General features: G+C 48.5%; 1 protein-coding gene and 1 pseudogene across 1 annotated transcript in view; one reads left to right on the top strand and one right to left on the bottom strand.

The window, feature by feature from the left end:
* Positions 1-20,260, bottom strand: part of RPLP2 (ribosomal protein lateral stalk subunit P2) — a gene marked incomplete at its 3' end in the record, with an annotated part of 461,868 nt that overhangs the window by 14,536 nt on the left and 427,072 nt on the right. The window lies entirely within an intron of this gene.
* Positions 214-18,870, top strand: LOC135877086 (p53-induced death domain-containing protein 1-like; annotated as a pseudogene).

Below are 20,260 nucleotides of genomic sequence, written 5' to 3'. Positions count from 1 at the left end.
TGGAGTATGTCTACATGGACAATAATAAAATGCCTGTTTGTCCATGTTAGCTGACCCAGCCAGGCTCTGCAAAGGCAATAGGGCTTCACTGTGTGCTCATGTCCCCTTTCAGAGCCTCCTTTCTTGTCATCACAGCTGCCTTGTGGTGCTGCTAGTGCCTGCCTGCCTGGCAAGTCAAAACATGCTCCGGCCCCAGTGGACTAACAGCAGAAGATGGCAGAGCTGCCGGAGGTTGGGGAGGCTTTGGGGGAGGGCAGTTTGGTGACTGCCACACTTGAGGGCTGCCGCCTTGCAGGCAACAGGCTGAACCTAGATGTGTACCCTGACGGCTGTCGCCAGTTCCTCGAGCTGTTTGAGAAACGAAGGGAAGAGGTGACCCAGGTGGAATTCCTGCGGCTGAACTGCAACGAGGCCCTCATAGACTCCACGCTGAGCAGCCTTCCTGTCCTGAAGTGCCTGAAGTCCCTGGTGCTCAAAGGTAAGACATGGAAAAGCATCCCTGCACATTCGTCTGGGCTTGGCTCTTTCCATCTGCTCCTACAGGATGGATGCGCTTTATGGTTTCCATTGTGCACTAGAGCCCCTTGCAGCGGCTTTGGGTCCGTTAGCCTTACGGGGAGCAGCATGCAGATTCAGCAAGATCCAGCACAGGGGCTGTTATTACCATCCTTTGTTTCCACAGCTGCTGGGGACCAATTTCCTCACTTGATTCAGTCTGACAGGTGCAGCCTTTTATTTGACTGTCACTTGAATGGAGACTGGGTTGGATCTTCAGTTGTGGAGAGTCTGACTGAAATAATTTTTGGTGATTATTTCCCACCCCCTGTCCCCTTATGAGACGTAATGATTCCTTTCACTGCGTTTCCTTCTGCTGTAGCTTTCTGAACAGACTCCTCGTCCTGTGCCCTGCAGCACAGGCTGGGAACATGGTTTGAGAATGAACAGCAAAGAAACTAACTTATCAGGAGCACAAAAAGTATTGGAGTGGATATGCCTATGACTTGTAGCCCATGGTATGATGACATTCAATAAATACCTGTTGACCATTGTATTGCTTCTTTGGCTTCCCAGTTTTTGTATGCTAGGAGGCTGTGAATACGAATGGTGTGTCTTTAGTAATCTTGGAAAAATGTTGAACCACCCAGTCTTCTGGGGGAAACTGTATGTGCATGTCAGAGAGGAAGGATGGTCCAGTGGTTAGGACACTAACCTGAGAATCAGGAGACCTGGTTCATTTCCCCTGCTCCACCAGAATGCGACGTTAGGCAAGTATCTCTGGCCCAGATCCACAAAGGTATTTGAAATCAAGGGAAGTTAGAAGTCTAAATACCTTTGTGGATCTGGGCCTCAGTTTTCCCATCTGTAGAATGGGCATATTAATACTTCCCTACCTCCACAGATTTATGCTGTGAAGTGCTCAGATACTCTGAGTATCCTGAAAAAAGTAGAAAAACTTGGTTCGCTAAGAATTCCTTATTTAAGCCCTACTATTTGCTAATCCAGGGTTTCTCAAATATTAATCTTTCTTCTATTGTACAACAAAAAATCCAGTGATATCCTCTAATGTAAGCATTTAAAATTGCATTGCAGGAGGGTGGTGAGTAGGAGGGAGGGAGGATATTGGTACATTTCTGGAAGTGTGAATTTAAATCATGTGGCTGCCACATTTTTTTTTTCCTCTCCCACATGAGTCACTTGTCCTGGTAGTCTCAAGCAAGCCAGAAATCCTTTGAATATGCTGGATTTGTTATTTGGAGCACAGCTCCCATCAAACCTAGACTTGTTGAAGTTAGAGATGGGGAAAGCTATTAGACCATGCAGTCCCCCTCCCTGCCAGTACGGGTTATCACTGATGTGCTACTGTCCAGGCTAGTTTTAAATGTCCCAAGCAGTGAAGCTTCTATCATTTCACTTGGGGAAACTGTGCCACAGCCAAATATGCCTCCCTCTCAGGGAAATGTCCCCATCTTCAGCTAAAATTGCCTCTTTCATAAGTGCATCCTATAACTCCTAGTTCTCCCTTCTCCCACTGTGTACCAGATAAATCTCTCCTCTCCTCCTCGGCTGTTAAAACACCAAAATTTTAGGTGTCCAACATCCAGGGGTCAGATTGGACCAAAAAAAAGAATGACTGCTAAAACAGACCCCTCATACATACAGTGCAGATGCCCTGCTCCACAGAATTCCCCCCCCCCCCGCATACAGAGCCCTCCACAATTGATACAGCCCATTTTACAGATGGAAAGACTGAGACACAGAGGTGTGAAGTCATACGGGTGATTCACCCACCCAGTGACAGTGCTGGGAATAGAACCCAGGTCTCCTGAGTCACACTTTAGTGCACTAGCCCTTAGGCCATGTATACATCTTGCTCTTGTAATCTGCGTGCACGCACCAATCCCTCCAGCCCCCGTTAACATTGTCCAAACTTCCAGTTTGCCGTGCTGTCGATTTCAGAGGGAGCTGTACATGCCAATCTGATGCTAGTTTAGCAGAATCCATGTAACATGGACTCCTTTCTCTCTGCTTTTCCATGCCCCCAGGTGGGCATGCCCAGGATGAATTCGGTGCTTGTCAGCAGGGTTCCCTGACAACCTTGCCACAAGATTTTGGGAGTCTGCTATGTCTCACTCATCTGGATCTCAGCTTTAATAGCTTCTCCAGGTTGCCCAGCTGCATCACTGACCTTGTCAGCCTCCGTGTGCTCTTGGTGTGCCACAACAGCTTGGTGGAGCTGCCCGAAGTCTTTGGCCAGCTCAGTAAGCTGACTTTCTTCTCTGCCATGAAAAACCAGCTCCGGGATCTACCACGGAGCATCGGGGAGCTGGCAGCGCTGCAGAGACTGGACCTGTCTGAAAACACCCTGCAATCACTTCCCGACGAGATCGGGTGTCTGTATAACTGCATGGAGCTGGATCTCTCAGGGAATCAATTGATGGGCGTCCCAGACTCACTTGGTAAGAGGTGCACCCGGAAGAAAGAGAGAATGAACGTCCCTCGCTCCTGACATGGAATGGGTGGGTTTTAGGGAGTCTTTGAACAGGAAGGCATGTAACACCTAGCCTTTAAATGAGATTCGGTGTCTGTCACTGCCCCGCTTGCTTCATCACCCCCAAGCAGGGCTGTGGATCGGGAGGTATCTCTTACACGACTTGCTAGGAGCAGGATATTGTCTATATGGAGCCCTGTCAATTTAGTCAGTGAGCAAACCGGGCACTTTGAAGATACAGAAGACTCTGGTCCAGATCCTGAGTTGTTATAAATCAGGATAACGCCATTGCCTTCAAACTGACATACACCAGCTGAGGATCCAGCCCTTTGGCAGGCTAGGGCACTGGCTCCTGACAGGATCCCAGCTTCTCTGCAGTTGCTGATGTGAGGCAACACACTGAGGGCTAATTATATTGATGGGTTGTTCGGTTTTAAATGACATCTGTGTTGAGTCCAGACCAATCCAGAAAGCCGTTCAGTGCTGGAATCTGAGATCTCAAACCTGTATTCTGAATGGGCCTATTTCCACAGCTTTGATTTTTGTATTACTATTCCCAGGTTTCTGCCGTGGTTGTTATATTGCCGTAGCATCTAGAAGCCCCACGCATGGACCGGAACCCCATTGAGCTAGGGTCTGAACAAACAGAACAAAAGGACAGTCCCTGTTCCAAAGAACTTACTGCTCTCCCAACCTGCTAATTCTCTGAACCCACAAGCTTTGTGCCTCTCTCATGATTTAAATATATCCATGATTTGTGTGTGTGTTTGGGGGTCTGGTGCAGGCAGGCTGGGGTGGTGCTCTGGGTGCTTGCTGAGGGGAATTGGGGAGGGATGTGTATGTTGAGGGTTGTTAGAATCACTACTCATGTATTTACAGAGTTGGGGGGGGGCAATTTTTCTTCTTGTTCTAACTTGCAGCCAATTTGCGGTCTCTGCAGCAGCTGCGTCTTCACAGCAATCTCCTGGTGACTGTCCCCGCATCCCTTGCCAGCCTTCCCAACTTGTCCAGGCTTGACTTACAGAACAACTGGCTCCGCTCCATCCCCCCCGAGATCCAGCGCTCTCCCTTCATGCACCTGCGGGGCAATCCGTTAGGAGAACCTGAGATCCCCCTGCAATCTGGTAATTGCATCTCTAGCTTGACTGCATCTCAGACAGCTACTCCCAGGCTCTAGCAAGTGTCACAAGCTGGTGTGTGAATGTGATTGTTGGAGATGAGGGGGAGAAAATGGATCATTATTGATATGGCATCATTGCAGGTGTATTTTGCACTGCACAGACACACAGAAGTGAGCTTGTTGGTGTCACTAGGCATAACCCTAGGTAACTCGGGAGGGTGGAAGGCCACTAAGTGTCAATGAAGCCTTCCTGCACTAGGCCTATATGAACCAAACTTCTTCCATGTTTAAACTCTAATCAACCTCAAAGGCCAGGTGCAATTGGAATATGTAAGCAACCAGTTATCTGTGTGCAACCCCCTGCTCACACCGGTATCAAGCGGTAATAATGAGGCCTGCATGTTTCTGGCTGAAGGGAAAAAGGACAAGATAATGGTTTAAAGAAGTGTTACTAATGAGCTAAACTTATAGCTGCCAAGAATGACTTAACTGCTTAAATGTAATTGTTATTTGCTTAGTAACTGTTACCAGGGAAGGGAGGGGGGTGAGGCTTAACTGCAAAATGTATAAAAGAAGAAAAACTGTTTCTGTTGGTGTGCTTGATCTGAGACGTGCCTGTCTCCTAGCACCGCTTTGGGATCCCAAATAAACTTGGTTTGCTTCTCCACCCCTGGTGTGTTTATTGGCGTGACGCACACCAGGCAACGGACCCCGCTGTTGCTGTCCTCGGGCACTCTGTGCCGGCAACAAGCTCCTCGCTCAAAGAGTTTACAATCTAAGTTAGATGTGGGCTTCCTTGTACTAGAGGGTGTATAAGGGAGAGGACGGCTATCCAGAAGTTCCCACACTAGGTTGCCAGTGTCTTCAATTACAGGCTGTGCTAGTTCTGTGGGAGGGATTCTAATTTTTTGAGTCAGTTCTAAGGCGTAAAAAAAATCTCTGGAGATGCTTTTGCTCAGCCTGATCATTGGAAAGGTCTTGCTGGTGATGCAGAAGTGGGGTTGTGGGAAAGTCAATGGGCAAAAGGAAGTCAGCCTCTTGGGAAAGTCCTCAAGCTGCAAGCAAAAAGATCCCGAAAAGCATCTGCTATTTAGATCATAAACAGGCAGCGGCGTATTATCGCCTAGGCCGACAAATTTGCAGGGGCGGCAAATTTGAGCACCCACGGAGAAGCTCCCCTGCTCCAGCTCGCCTCCTCCGCGAGCGTGCCGCCGCGTCCTGTTTCTCTCTCCCCTCCCTCCCTCCCAGCACTTGCGCCGGGAAACAGCTGTTTCACGGGGCAGGGAGGGAGGGGGGAAGAGGGGGAATGAGGCACGCTGGGGGAAGAGGCGGGGCCGGGGCGGGGATTTGGGGAAGGGATACAATAGGGGCAGGGAGGGGGCGGAGTTGGGGTGGGACTTTGGGGAAGGGGTTGGAATGGGGGCGGGAAAAGGGTGGAGTCGGGGCGGGGCCAGGGGCGGGCGGGGCAGCAATTATTTCAGGGCTTAGGGGCGGCAAAATCATTAATCCGCCACTGTAAACAGGCAGGGGTAGGGAAGAGTCAGCGATGCCAGTACAGCCTGGCTAACAGCTGCTAAGTGCAGGAAAAGAGATGCATCAAAAGTTAATTGACCTCTGTCCATCCTCCCGTGGAACCCAATCCAAAGCCCATGGGGGGGATATGGAAAATCTCGCACTGACTTCACTGGAATTTGGATCCAGCCCCTGATGAGCACAGTGTTGCAAGAGGAATGCTCCTTTATCACCTGCACCCCTCAAATCAATGGACTGTCTGCCTCCAGCCTGCCTGCTACCCACCCCTGTTCACTTCTCTTCTTCTGATTCACTGCAGATGAATCCAGCTCAGGAGAGCTAGGAAGAGTGTTCCTTGTACCCAGTGGGGACAGGTATTTCACGCAGTGTCTGTTGTTTTTGTTACTATTTATTATTTTGTATTGCAGTAGCACTTAGATGCCTCAGTCAAGATTAGGGTCTCATTTTGCTAGGTGCTGTACATATACATTATTAGGGATAGTCTCTGCCCCAACTTGTTTCCAGTCCAAATAGACAAGTCAGAGTTTTACTCCATTACATGCAGGTCACAAGACACAGGAAAGCAAAAGTTGAATGGCGTGTGATGTCACTGGAAGACAAGGTGGGTGAGGTAATATCTTTTATTGGACCAGCGTCTGTTGGTGAGAGCAACAAGCTTTCACGCTACACAGAGCTCTTCCTCAGGTCTGGGGAGTGTCAAACTATCTGTTCCATCTTGCATGTAGCTGTTTTAGCAAAAGTAGTTAGTGCATATTCTAAGGGACCAGTCACGTTGAAGTGGCCCATTAACACCCCCATAGTCATAGGATAAAAAGGGGGGTTAGTGCGTTACAGATTAAGTTGATCCAATAAAAGATATGACCTCACGCACTTTGTCTCTCTAGTATCCTGGGACCCACAGGGCTACAGCAACACTGTATACACCAATGCGAGTCATTGCAAGAAGTCATTCATGCATCTCTTCTTTTTCTTAAGCTTTACTGTGACCCCCGGCGGCTGCAAAGTCATCCTGGCCTGTGGCATACAGTTTTACTTCCCCCCGGGCGCTGCCACCTCCTCAGTAACGATCCATTTCCAAACGCTCTCGCCTGACCCGCAGTGGGTGAAACTGAGGCACCATGACATCCTGCTGAGTGACGTCCTGGAGCTGCGGCCTCATGGGGTTATATTCCAGCAGGTAAGAACACGTGAGGGGCAGGACGGGGCTGGGCAGAACTCTGTGTGTTATAGCCCATCATGGGTCCATATGTGCAAATATGACGGGCCAGAAAATCCTTGTTTGTGGCCTGAAAGGATCATGTTGTGGGGCTGCCAGGCCTCAGTATGTTGACTGCTGGGATCCCTGAACCACAAATCGCTGCTTGTAAATAGCCCCAAGGATCAAATTTGAAAGGGATTCTCAGCACCAGGGCAAATCCCCAAAAGGGCAGTGTCTTCCCCCCAGAAGCACGCTGTCCCTGCACCTTCCCCATCCCCATACGATGCAGGCTGTTCTCTCAATGAGAACCTCCTCCCTCCCAGCTCATGAACTCCTCCTAGGGGGAGAGCCGGCCCCTGGGGGTGATCTCTGTCTGCCAGGAAAAGGATTTGTGCCCCATTGATGGACGCTTACATGAGTAGCCCAGTAAAGCCAATCATGGCCAACAGGAGCTCACTGGCCTGTGCATGGAAAATCCTCAGCTTTCTTGGAGGCCATTGCACAACATCCCCACCTGAGCATTGTCCGGAGCATAGCCAGGGAACTGGGGGCAGCGGTTCTGGCGGACTCTGGGGCTGGTGGGCTGCAGGAGAGAGAAGTTTTCAGAACCACCCCCCACTCTCTACCTAAAATCTGCCTGTGGTGGATTGTACTTACTCCTGTGAGCGTTCCCCAGTGTCTGGGCGTGGTGTTGCTGCTCTCATCAGCTCCCAACGCGCCTGGCAGGCTGTCAGCCTACCTCTGTGGGTCTTCTGTGGCTTGGCCGGGTCACACAGCTCAGATCCCTTCTAGGGTACAGCCAACTTGGATAGAAGCAGTCCCTTGCCCTTCAGGGCCAACCATAAATCAAATGGTTTCTTACCCTTCTGGGACTTAATTCCCTCCCCAGAATTAAATCAGCAGGGTTCTTCCTGAGCTCCACCCGCCGATTTGTGGCCAGCAATGGGCCCTGGCCCAGTGTGGTTCCTTTGTCTGTAGCCTAGAGAGCATCTCTCCTCACACCACCGTCTCCAGCCAGGAACTACCTTGCTAGCAGCAGGCAGCTCCTTTTCTTTTGGCCTTGTTTGGGTGTTGCTGGAGAAGAAGCTCTCCATGGTTCCCACAATGCCTGCTCCTGCGATGCTTCCCTAGGTAAGCCTAGAGATCTAGTGCTCACTGCTCTTTTCCTCTCAGAAAGCTGTTTCCAGGGGTGGTGGGTAGCAGAGCAGTGGGGCCTCCAGCGGGGAGTGGGGAGCACGGAGGCTTGCCACACCCTGTCACATTGGCCTCCCCTGCTTGCCCAGGTAAGAGAATGTCTCCAGAGTAGGGGTGCCGTTCTGTTGGTGTCTCATGGAAATGCCCTGTTGTCCCCTCCCAGGAGGTGCAGATCTGGATGCCTTACACCTCCCCTCAGACGCTGCGTGAGCGAGAAGTGGTAGTTCGGACCTTCAACGGGCAGAACTGGAGCGACCTGCAAACCAAGGTGGAGCGGAGAGGAAAGCCGAAGGTGAGCAGGTTGGATTAACTCCTGGTCATAGGCAGGAGATCTGACTTGCCCTGCAGCAGGGGGCAGGACTTGACTTTGTCCAGTCCCCAGGGCTAGCTTGGAAGCCTCTCATGAACCTGAGATGTGTGTCCAGTTGGTATAAAGGGATTGCACCTGCAGCCCTCATCTCTAATACAGAGGCGAGGTTACTAGAGCAGGGGTTCTCACAACACATTTTTTGATGGCCTCAGAGTGCGGCCACCAACTCTCACTGGTGGCCACACTGACACTTATACTTAATTAATGTTAGGAAAAACAATTAAATATGCACAGATTCACAGCCAAATCATCGTAATGCGTATTTGTAGGGTTTTTTGGCAGACTCAATAACCAAAATAATGCTGCCTCCCCTTTCAGCCCTCCTGCCCCATCCAGGGCTTAGTGGGTCCTGGGGCTTGCTGTGAAAAGTGATATTTGTTAATATCACAGCACACTTAGTAGCTACCTGGAAGGCTATGAAAAGTGATCAGTGATATTAACAAACATACAAGTATCACTTTTCACAGCAAGCCCCAGGACCCATAAAGCCCCGGATGGAGAGGCCGAAGGGGGAGGCAGTGGGGGTCCAAGGCAATGGGGCAGGGATGGATGCAAGGCCAGGAAAGCAGAAGGGTCCGGGGTGTGGGGGAAATGGATACAGGGCCATGGGAGGTAGTGGGGGCCAGAGGCGATGGGGGTAGGTGATGAACCCCACTGTTGCATGGCCAGAGCCAGGGCCTGGTGTCTGCTGCCCTGCGGCCAGAGCTGGGGCTCAGTGCCCGTGGCCAGAACCCGGAGCTGGGGACAGGAACTGCATGGCTGGAGCCAAGGATCACAGCCTGCTGCCATGCAGCCGGAGCTGTGGGTGAGCGCCCAGGGCTAGTGTCTGCACCGCATGGCCAGAGCCCGGAACTGGGTGCCGGAGCCCAGGAGAGCGTGGCTGGAGCCAGGAGTCAGCACCCAATGCTGCGTGGCTGGAGCCAGTGCTCGCTGCTACGTGGCCAGGGCCAGGGGTTGGCACCCAAGGTCAGCTCCCGCCACCGCGTGGCTGGAGCCCGGGAACAGAGCTATGGGTCGGCGTTTGCTGCGTTGCAGCTGGAGCAGGGGATCAGCACCAGGGGCTGGAGCCACGTGGCTGGAGCTGTGGGTTGGTGCCTGATCCGTGCAGCTGGGACAGGGGATCAGCACCAGGGGCCAGGGCCGCATCGCTGGAGCCCGGGGCCAGCGCCCGCCACCGTACGGCTGGAACTGGGGGCTAGAGGCCAACTGAAGCTCCGCGGCCGGAGCCAGGGGTCAGCACCTGCTGCCTTGTGGACAGAGCCAGGGATTGGCGCCCAAATCCCCATGCTTGGAGCCCTGTTGCCCTGCGTCTGGGGCTGGGAGTTGGCACTTGTGGCCAGTGCCAGCCACTGCGTGGCTGAAGCCGGGAGCCAGCGCCTGCCGCCGCGCAGCTGGAACTGGGGGCTGGAGGCTGAAGCCCCACACCTGGAGGCCAGGGCTGCGTTGCCAGAGCCAGGGCAGGGGCAGTACCCGCGGTCGGAGCCCAGGGCCTTATGGCCAGGTTCCTGAAGTCCCACCACTGGAGCCTGCTGCTCAATTCCCCTCCATCCAAGATGGGTCAAGAACTCACCTTGCTCCTGCAGCGTTGTGCCCAGGAGCAACAAGGAGGAAGGGGGAGGGGCTGATGCTTTGCCCCCTCCCATCACCACCCAGGAGGCTGTCGTGGCCGCATGAAAAGCCCCTGGTGGCTGCATTTGAGAAATGTTGTCCTAGAGACTACAAGCTCCGGAATGCAATTTTCCATCTCAATTTGGCATTGGACTGAAAGATCTGCTGGGCTGGGACCTCATCTTACTCCATGTTTTGTGAAGTGCTGCGGGGTACTGTGCTAAATTCAATCTGTGCTCTCCCTACCACCCTACTAGCAATCAATCCCGGGAGCACATGTGCTGCAGGCTTTCGTGTCCAAAATGTCTAGGCTGCTTCTGCAGTCTGTGCAGTGTGACTTATACCAGGAGTGGGATATGAAAAGTCACCTCAAATGCCAGCTCTGATGGTGAAAATATCTTCTCAGGTGTTTAAGAAAATAGGCTTTATTGGTGGTGCTGCTTTGCATTTAAATGTGTCCAATACATCTGCATATATAGCGATGAAACATTATGAGCCATTGATTTTTTTTCAGTGACTCCATTGACTTCAACTGGTGTCAATCAATGTGTCTGAAAGATACTGTAATGTGTCACTCAGCTGTGTTTTCTTTGTTCCCCACCTTTTTGTAACAGAAGCACATGGCTTGCTGTAGCATCCCCACATCTCCCGGTTCCTGGTCATCTCTCGGCTCATGGAGAATAAATGCCGTGTCCCATCAGAGGGGACGTTGCTCTTTTCCACAGTGGATCCAAGCATCAAAGTGACCTTCCCTCCTGGAGTCACAGAGGAGACTCGGAGCGTCACATTGCAGGTGTGTGTGCATGTTAAAACTAAAACACAAGCTCTGGTATTACTGCTGGCCTGTGCTGGAGATGAGAGTAGGCAATAGGATACATGCACTAAATGAGAAAGAAGGATGGGCCAAGTATCAGCCTGGGAACTGGGTCTGACTTGGCTTTAGGCACATCACAGAGCCTCCCTGCCTCAGTTTCCCCCACTGTGAAATGGGCTGGGTCATTAGATGTCTGGCAGGGGTTAGCACTCACATAGGCCATATGTGAAGCATTGTAACTTGTTAGGTTTCTCCCAACAAATTTTTGGTGGCCTCAGAATGCAGCCACCTACTCTTGCTGGTGGCCGCTTGACAATTTTTCCGAAAAACTTAGTTAACTTTAGGAAAAACAAATAAATATGCGCACATACAAGTCCAAATCATTGTAATAATAAGCTGGTTTTTTTTGCAGACTCAATAATAATAATAATAATTAATAATAACGTACAGTTGTCTCTATTCTTTACTGGACCTAAACAGAATAGAAACACAAAGAAGGTGCTTCTCTTTTTGTTGCTGTTGTTTCTTTTGCTTTTTTGGTTGCTGTTTTTTGTTTGTTTAAGAATTGCTAACTAGTAGGTCTGCTTCTGTGAAAAGTGATATTTGTATGATTGTTAATATCAATTTTCACAGCAGCAGACTTGTTAGCTAGCTGGGAGCAGTGAAAAGTGATATTAACAAACATACAAATATCACTTTTCACAGCAGACTTACTCAGCCCTGGCAAGCTGGGGGACAAATTAAGCCTTGGATGCGGAGGTGGGTAGGGAGGCAGTGGGGGCCAAGGGTGATGAGGGGGTTGGTGAGCCCAAAGACCAGCGGCCGGAGCCTGCCGCCTGCCACCACAGGGCTGAAGCCAGAAGCCTGAGCCCCACCGCCCACAGGAAGATGGGGAACTCATGCTGATGGTCTGCTCTTCCGGTGTTTGTGATTCCAGAGGGGGGAAGGGCCCATCCCCTCCTTGCAGAGCCTCCCATCCCCTCCCCCCTCGTTATCGCCCAGGCGGCTGTGATGGCAAGAAAAGCCTGTGGTGACTGCATTTGAGAAACGTAGCACGTCTTGCTGAGGTAGGGCCTGGTTTAATACCCAGTGGAGTCAATAGGTGTTAGGTTGGGCCCTGAGTACCTCACTTCTCAGAGTGCTGAATGCCTGCAGCTGCCACTCACCTCAGCTGGTGTGCTGGGTGCTGAGGAGTTCTGCACTCGTGCATTATGGCAATAATTTGCAATGTTCTTCCCTTTGTTTCCCCCACCTCCTGCCACATTCCCCAAGGCTTTGACCTTTCCAGGCTATAAATATATCTGGGCGGGTCACAGTCTGGGACTTTTGGGACAGGGGAGTTGGCAAGACCAATCCTGTACCCTGTTTAAAAAAACACAAACAAACCTGTCTCTTTCCCCTCTCCCATACAACTGTCCTTGATACAGTCCTGGCCCCTCTGTCCTTCTGTGGGGAAGGCTGAAGGGGGTTCTGCTCAGAGCCCTGCTACCAAGGCTCTTGATAAGCCAGCAGGCAGCACTGTCAAGGGACGTGCAGCTTTAGCCTCTTGCTTAGTCTCCAAGAACGAAAAGCATGACAGACCAGCTCAGCGAGTGAGATTCAGAGGGTTAAACTTTACTCTTATTCATGCTGTTCTAACTCTGAAGCAGCCCCATTAAAGTTAGGGGGGTGGTCGTGGTAGCTGTATAATTAAATGTGTGACAGTAGCACCAAGAAGACTCAATCTGGATCAGGGCCCTGTTTGCCAAGTTTACACAAGTATAACTCTGAGCAGAATATGGTTCAGTGATTAGGATTCACACTCCCACTTGGCAGCCAGCCAGTGCCACTGAGTCAGGCCTGGCATTTGAGCCGTTGGGGCTTGTAACTGTGCCTTCTTGGGTCACAAGTGAGAGTGCCAAATTCAGGACAAACTGCTGAGAAATACGGCAGATACACTCCAAGACTGGTGGCTAATCCCTTATAGGATATACCAAACTGGCAACAAAAGTAAACTTCTGTTTCACCACCCTGGCTAACAAGAAGTCATAAAAGCAGTTTCCTCAGGCATTCCAGTCCTTGTATTACCACCGAAAACACTAGATTTAGAGATGAGTGGTTCTTTAAAAACCAATCTCTGCAAATAAAAGGTTCTTCTGATCCCAAAGGACCAGCCACACACCCAGGTCAATATATAACTTAGATCTTACCCAAAAATCATGCTGGTTCCAGTCCTTTAGTATCTAAAGGTTTATTCATAAAAAGAAAGAAAGGTGAGAGCTAAAATTGGTTAGAGGAATCAAATACATATAATAAATGAACCTCCTTGGTTCAGGCTTGCAGCAGTGATGGACTAAACTGCTGCAAGTTGGTAAGTCAAGTCTCTGGCTGCTTCCAAATCATTGGAAAGTCCTCCGTCCATTGGTTAGAATACTCCCATTAGCATAGTCCAGAGGTTTGGGCAGGAAAGAGGCAAAATGGAGGAGTTTCCAGGGCCTTTTATCTCTTCTGCCATGTGGCGGGAATCTCCTTGTTCTTACTCTTGAAAAGTACAGTAACAAGATGGTGGTTGGAGTCACATGGACAAGTCACATGTCCATGCATTTCACCTAGTCATTGCAGGAAGCCATTACCTATACTTCAGATGGAACGTCTGCAGGATGTAGATGGGCGTCTCCCATGGTCCATTGTCAGTTAAGTGTTTCTTGATGAGCCACTTAATTTGAATAGTCCCTCCAAGATGTGCTGGCTAAATACCTTGTGGGCTTAACCCCAGGAGCAAACATTTGAAATCCAGGTATAGAGCCAATACTCATAACTTCAAATACAAAAGTGATACATGCATACAGATAGCATAATCAGAACCAGCAAATCATAACCTTTTCATAGACGCCTCACTTGATGACCTTTGTACAAGATTTGTTACAAATATATAACAGTGGTTGCAACAATGATCGATGTGGTCATATTTTAATCAGATAACGTCACAGGGCCATTGCCCTCTTTCTGCCTCAATGAACTCAGGTATTCAGGCATCAGACGTTAAGCTGATTTGATTATTGTTCAACTGCTAGGTGTTGCCAGTGTCGGCAGAGGAGCTTGCAGAGATCACAGATGATCCAGAGCCGGTCCCCTGCTCTGCCTCTCCCAGAATTCCACTGTGGATTTCCTCAGGCCAGTTAAAATTCAGCTCCCGCTACCTCCAGGGGTCACAGGTTAGTATATGCCCAGAAATGGCAATGGAAAGCTGTGCTAAAATCATACTACTTGGTAGGTTATTTTTCAATTTCCCCCAGGGAATTGATGTAATAAACTAAACTGTGAACAAACGGCACCTTTCAGGGTTTGTGCATTGGACCCTGATGTTCCTAACCACAAAGCTTAGTACATCAGTAGTAGAAGAACTGTAATAGGCTGCTAATATTTTCCACTGCTTTCTGAAAAGTGTTGGTGGGATAGGTCCTCTTTCATCATAAAGGAATACTGACACCAATGCCATCCCATGGAAACAAGATATTCCTCCCTTATTCCAGAGTAATGGATCAAAAGAGGTTGGGGAGGTGGGAAAACACTTATACTTTGCCATCTACAGAAAACGCTCTCTTTTGATTTAATGCCTTCTGGCTCCCCAAATGCTTCACAAATATTACATGCTGTTTAAATGCACAAGAGTAAATGAAAGCAACGGTAAGGTTGTAAATTTGGTGTCTGATTCCGATCTCGGTGTGAATCATGAGTGACTTCATTGGAGTTGCAAGTAGAATCAGGCTTTCCAACACTAGCAATTCAGGAAATGTAAAGATGTAGGTTCCAGCAGTGCGCAGAATATGGATTGATTATATTGTGAACCAACATCAGGGACTGATGCTTAGATCCAAACTCTGCATCAGTTCCACTGGGACTCCATCTTCTCCTGACTGATCGTGCTGGGGGCTCTGCCTGTCTCCAGCATTCAGGACCCTGAGCTGCTACCACCACCACCTGGGACCCCCGACCAGTTCAAGCCTCATGGAGTGCGTGAGATCTCCCTCTTTCTCTTTCTCTCTCTCTCTGTTTTCCTTTCTATCTTAGGTATTAACCTTTAATAATGTATGTTATGTTGGTTTAGCTCTCCTTGTGTAGTTATCACTATTATTTAATAAATAACTTTTATGGTTAAGTTGGTTGCTTCTCTCTCTCTCTTGCTGAACTTTACTCTTTTGTGTTTTTAGCTTCCCCCATTCACTCTACAGCAATGCTTCTTTTACCTAAGCTAAAGATCCCTACAGCACCCAAAATACTGTGGGGTTTGCTCATCAAGTAGGTTACTGCCAGTACAATTGTGATGAGAGAGTGGGGATAGGGACGTGCTTAATCTGGGACACATAAGGGTAACAGCTTGAAAGTGCTGCTTGACCCAGTCCATGGAGCCCAGGGGCATATAAGGAGAGGCAGCTTGAAAATGCTGCTTCATCCAGCCCAGTAAGTCCAGAGACACATAAGGGGTCAGCTTGACACTGCTGATTGACCCGGTCTGCTCAGACTTGCTCTGTTAATGTATGTGGGTGTGGATGTGTTCATCCGGTTCTGGAGCTGGAGTAACCCAGCCCTAGGGAGCCTAGGTCCTGCAGGATAGCTCCATTGGGAGGGGACTTGCAGAAGGGAGAAGTAGAGCTCCGTATGAGAACACAAGTGACACAAGCAGTACATTGATAGAATTACAGAACCCCCCCCTTCCCCTCCCCAAAAGAGTAACCCAAATAAATGAGGATATCCCAAAGTAATGGGCAAATCTGTAACAATAGGCACACGCCAGCCCCTGAGTCCTCCAAGCGTCCCCCTGCAGTGTCCAACCCCTGTTCCACTGGAGACTCAGAATTCACAGATCCACTGCTCCCAAAGCAACAGTACCCCCCATCTTCCAGCTTGCCAGTTCCACCTCATCTCACAGCTCCACTTACCACACAGCACGTACCGATGATTACAGTGAAAACAAGTACAAGTGTATTTAACACAGAGAAGAGTCACATGATAGCAAGTCTCAGCGTATTAGAAACAAAAGGTTGCCTACACAGTAAAATCATGACTCGCATTCTAGAACCTAGAATTATTTAACTAGTTACTTTTATGTCTTCTAGAGCTAGGCTCACCCCAAATCCTTCCAGTGTATTTCAGCCAGGCTTGGCTGCACCCTTCAGTTTGCCCTCTCAGTGAAAGATCCCGGGTGCACCTCTGTACCCCCAGTGATACCTCCACAATTCCATTTATAAACTTATAAACAGGATGCTCCCCATGCTGATTGATTTTTTTTTTCCCCCTGTGAGATTTTTTTTTTCTTGTCAACTTCACAATCTCTTAACATTTGGTTCAGTCTGTAATTAGTTCTCCACTAGGACACGGACAATACACACATGACTAGACTGATACATGTCTCTTCCCTCCTGCCTGGTAGGAGCACGTTTATCACCTTCTGGTGACCTGTCGTAACTTGCATACCTTAGGAATGTATTTTTCAGTATGGATACATAACTCCTTAAATAGTATTTGTACATACATCTCACAGTGATTAGGATGACCACTGTGTTACTGGTTGTTGGTAGAGACTTTACATGCCACCCTTTGGCACTCTATTATGTAGACATCGGGCCCAGGGAAGCCCTTTTAAAATCCTAGGCACCTCCTGTGCCCCCTGCCAGTTGGCATCAAGAGGCCCCTGGGACACATGGGGTCCCCCATCAGGATTGGGGCCTCTTTGTGCCAGGTGCTGTACAAACATAAAGGAGTCAGAGGTAGAAAAATACCTCTTAGGTCATGCAATCCATCTGCTTAGGAGGTAATCAAGTGGCTGACATGTTAAGGCTAGGAGTCCCACTGGAATAGCAAATCAGATATTCAGGATATTTTTCAAAGAAGTGCCCTGGATGAGCCGGAATTTGGCATTTCCCAAATGTAAGCAATTGTGGCTTAAAAAAACAAAAAAACAAAAAAACTTACCTAAGGCTCCAGCTGCTTTGCACTTGGATTTGTAAAGCAACAGGCGAGGCAAAAAAATCCACGTTCATATAAAACTAAACAGGCTTGTGTCTCTTGATTTTAGGTCTCACCCTAGATCGCTCCAGGCTGCATCTTCTTCACGGCAACCTGCAAGCCCAAACCTGGGATGATATCACCAGTCAGGTGGTGCTGGAGTTCACCCACCTCTACGCACGGTTTGAAGTCACCCACTTCTCCTGGTGAGCTCTGACCCACTCACGGACAATGTTTGAAGGAGAGGCTAGAAGGTGTATAGCTGCGCCTTTCTCCAGACCAGGGGCCATGCTGCCGCTGTTGCCAGTTTCCCTTCCAGTGACTTGCCAGGGTTGCTCTTTCCCCTTAAGAAGGATGGAATGCCGCAGCTTTATACCTCCAGTTAATGGTCCCAATTCCTCGGCACACAGTACAGCCACACTGGGAAAAAAAGCTGGTTTTGTGTCCCGGCAGGGTTCTATTTCTCCTCACTTCACGTCCCACCGGATTGCAGTGAGCAGATTCGTGGTTGCCCTTGTAGGCCAGGTTTCTTTGAAGGGGCCATGCTCAAGCTAGTACATTCCCACTCAGAACCAATATCCATTCAATAGTGAGGTTCCTGGTCACCACTCCTCCCAGCTGCCAGAATCCTTCCCTCATCCATAGGCTGCTGATGCAACCTTTGCCCCTCATTTGTAAGTTCTCTCACTCACTCTTGGGCTGGGAATCTGCTTTTTGGAGGATAACCTGTGTCAAGGGGACAGGATGGTGCCTGCGACTAAGCTCCCTCGAAATCCAGATTTTCCTAATTTTTGTCTTTCCCCTTTGCTAAAAAGGAAGCGTCACTTTAAGATCCACCCCCTCAGGTTCCCATCCTTGCCCTTGGCTTCTCTGCTGGCAGAGGAATCCCTCCCTCATTTGCTCCCTTCCCCAGGTACTGGCTGTGGTATACCACCAAGACCTACATCGGCGGCATCGCCAGGAAGGTGTACGAGAGGCTGCGCCTGTACCAGGTGAACTTCATAGCGCTGCAGAGGAAGAAGGACCCTGAGCAAGTCTTGCTGCAGTGTGTCCCCAAGCACAAGGTACTGCACGCGCCGCCCTGCCAAGGGGCCTCAATCCAGAGCTGTTGGAGAGGGGGTGATGGGAGCAATTGTGCCTGGCATATTCACCAAATGTCTCTGCCCATTTAGCCCTCGGCTGTTTGATTGATAGAGGGTTCTTGATTTTAATGGTGGTTTTTGTGCCGGGGACACCAGCATATTTCACACAGCTGTCTGGTGCAACGATCACCAGTCTAGTTCAGCCTGACGACTTAATGGTGAAAGCTGTGCTGTCCCATTATAATCCCCTGGGCTGGTCCCACTTATGTATAATTCTTGTGCATTGGGCTCCAGTATTGAAATAAAACACATTGATAAACACCGGAAGGGAAACATCAAGCCTTGGGCGTCAGGGGTGAAATCCTGGCTTCAGTGAAGCTAAAATAGCAAGACTCCCGTTTGACTTCAGTGGCGCCAGGAGTCTGTTTTCCTAACAAGGAAGTTGGTCCCAGAGGGTTCACTGGTAGGATATTACAAATCCATGTGCAGGATGAGATAGGCTGCACAGTATCAGCCTAACTCAACCGGTCTTTGAGAAGTAAGAGCTTGTAATCGTTGGGTATTTGCATGCTGCTACCCCAGGATGAGGCTTTCAGCAGACACAACAATCCTGGCCTCAGCTAAGTGGCATTGCAGCACAGGAGTTATGTGTGGAAAATATCTCCCCACGACTAAACGTTTGGGGAAAAGGAGAGTGAATAACTTCTTGGTTTTGAAGGGTTACTGACAGGTTAAGATCAATCTGCTCTAACACCCAGACACTACAGTTGCTAATGATGCTGAAGGACTTTTCAACCTCTGATTGCAGCATTGTTGTAGTCACATTGGTCCCAGGATATATGAGAGACAAAGTAGGCGTGGTAATATCCTTTATTGGACCAACTTCTGTGGGTGAAAGGTACAAGCATTATAGCTACACAGAGTTCTTCTTCAGGTCTGGGGAAGAAAGTCGAGAGAAAAATAAGAATCCAAAATAAATACAATGAAAGTTTCTGTCAGTTACTTATTTGTAAAGGTATTTAGGCTATAAAATTTGCATTTGGAGTATTTTTAAACATACTCGGATATATTTAATGTCAAAGAGTAAAGGCCTCCGATGGTCAACTTGTTGATAAACTGGTGATAGCCTTTGGTGGCTGTGTGCAATTGTTTAGTATTTAATTCCAAAATGCAGCCCTTTTGCAAATTTAAAAGAAATGTTTCTGCAGAGATATCTTCTGGGCCCTCCATTAACAATATTTATTGTGGGGGTAGCATGGGTTTGGTTCCAAGCTAATCTATGACAAAGAAGTGGAGATGAAAGATAAACTCAGGAAATGTCTTTTTTTTTTAAGAAAAGAAAGGCTTAAAGATGCTAAATGGCACACCTGTTCCCACAAGTTTAGGCTTTGATCCTGAATACACTTATGCATGTGCTTAACTTTATGACCTATGAGCAATCCAATTAACTTCATATAAACTTTTTCTTATCAGATGTGCCTAACCCTATGACAACTCTGCTGGGACAATTTTTGCCAATTCCAGGTAAAGTGGATCTCAATGAACAACAGGTGAGGAAGCCTTTAAAAAAAAAAAAGAAGAAAAAAGTAAATATACAGTCATATCTTCTCTTAGGGCTTCTCATTTATTCATAAAATGGGATATTCATTCGACTTAGGGAAGTAACCAACACATTGTAAATTCTGTAAAGACCCTTTAAATCAGAGTATCTAGCTGTTATGTACATGTTATTGTATAACGCTTGGCTAGGTCTGCATCCAGTGTACAATAATCTTAGATATATAGAGGCCTGTGATTTCAATATAATTTTTGGAAGAATGAAGGTGAACCCAGTGTTAAGAACATACCTTTTAGCAAGAATGTATTTATTACAGTATCAAGATCTTGAATTTGGTGTTCATATATGAGCTGTTATGATTGGAAAATGTTTCAGGTGTTGTCTACACAGTGCCACAATCTGGACTATCGGTGTGTGATTTGTAGAGCTTTTTGAAGTGTTCCACTCTAACTGCTCTGTGATGACCCTTCTGGCTTTCATGATCTAAAAGTTATCTACTCTGAGTTAACATAGTCCTGTCTGAAACAGGACTACATCAATGTGAACTAGGTACCTTTTAGTTCATGTCAGCAGAGTTTACACAGGGTAGTCAGAAAGCAACAGTTTAGTGTGCTCTACAAATCACACACCTGTAGTGGCACCATACAGACAAGGTGTTAGAGACTTGTTTCTGTTTGTAAATGAAATCATAACTTCCTGATTTTTGCCTGGAAAGGCGGAAACTCTAACTCTTCATCCGGAAGCTTTGAGAAGAGAACATGAGCTAAGAATAGCAGTCTGAAAATTCACACTTGTGAGGTGCCAATTAC

This window comes from Emys orbicularis, chromosome 4, assembly GCF_028017835.1.
Source record: "Emys orbicularis isolate rEmyOrb1 chromosome 4, rEmyOrb1.hap1, whole genome shotgun sequence".
Classification (NCBI taxonomy): Eukaryota; Metazoa; Chordata; order Testudines; family Emydidae; genus Emys; species Emys orbicularis.
Note: the sequence above shows the minus strand (reverse complement) of the source record. Positions and strands in the feature narration are given on the sequence as shown.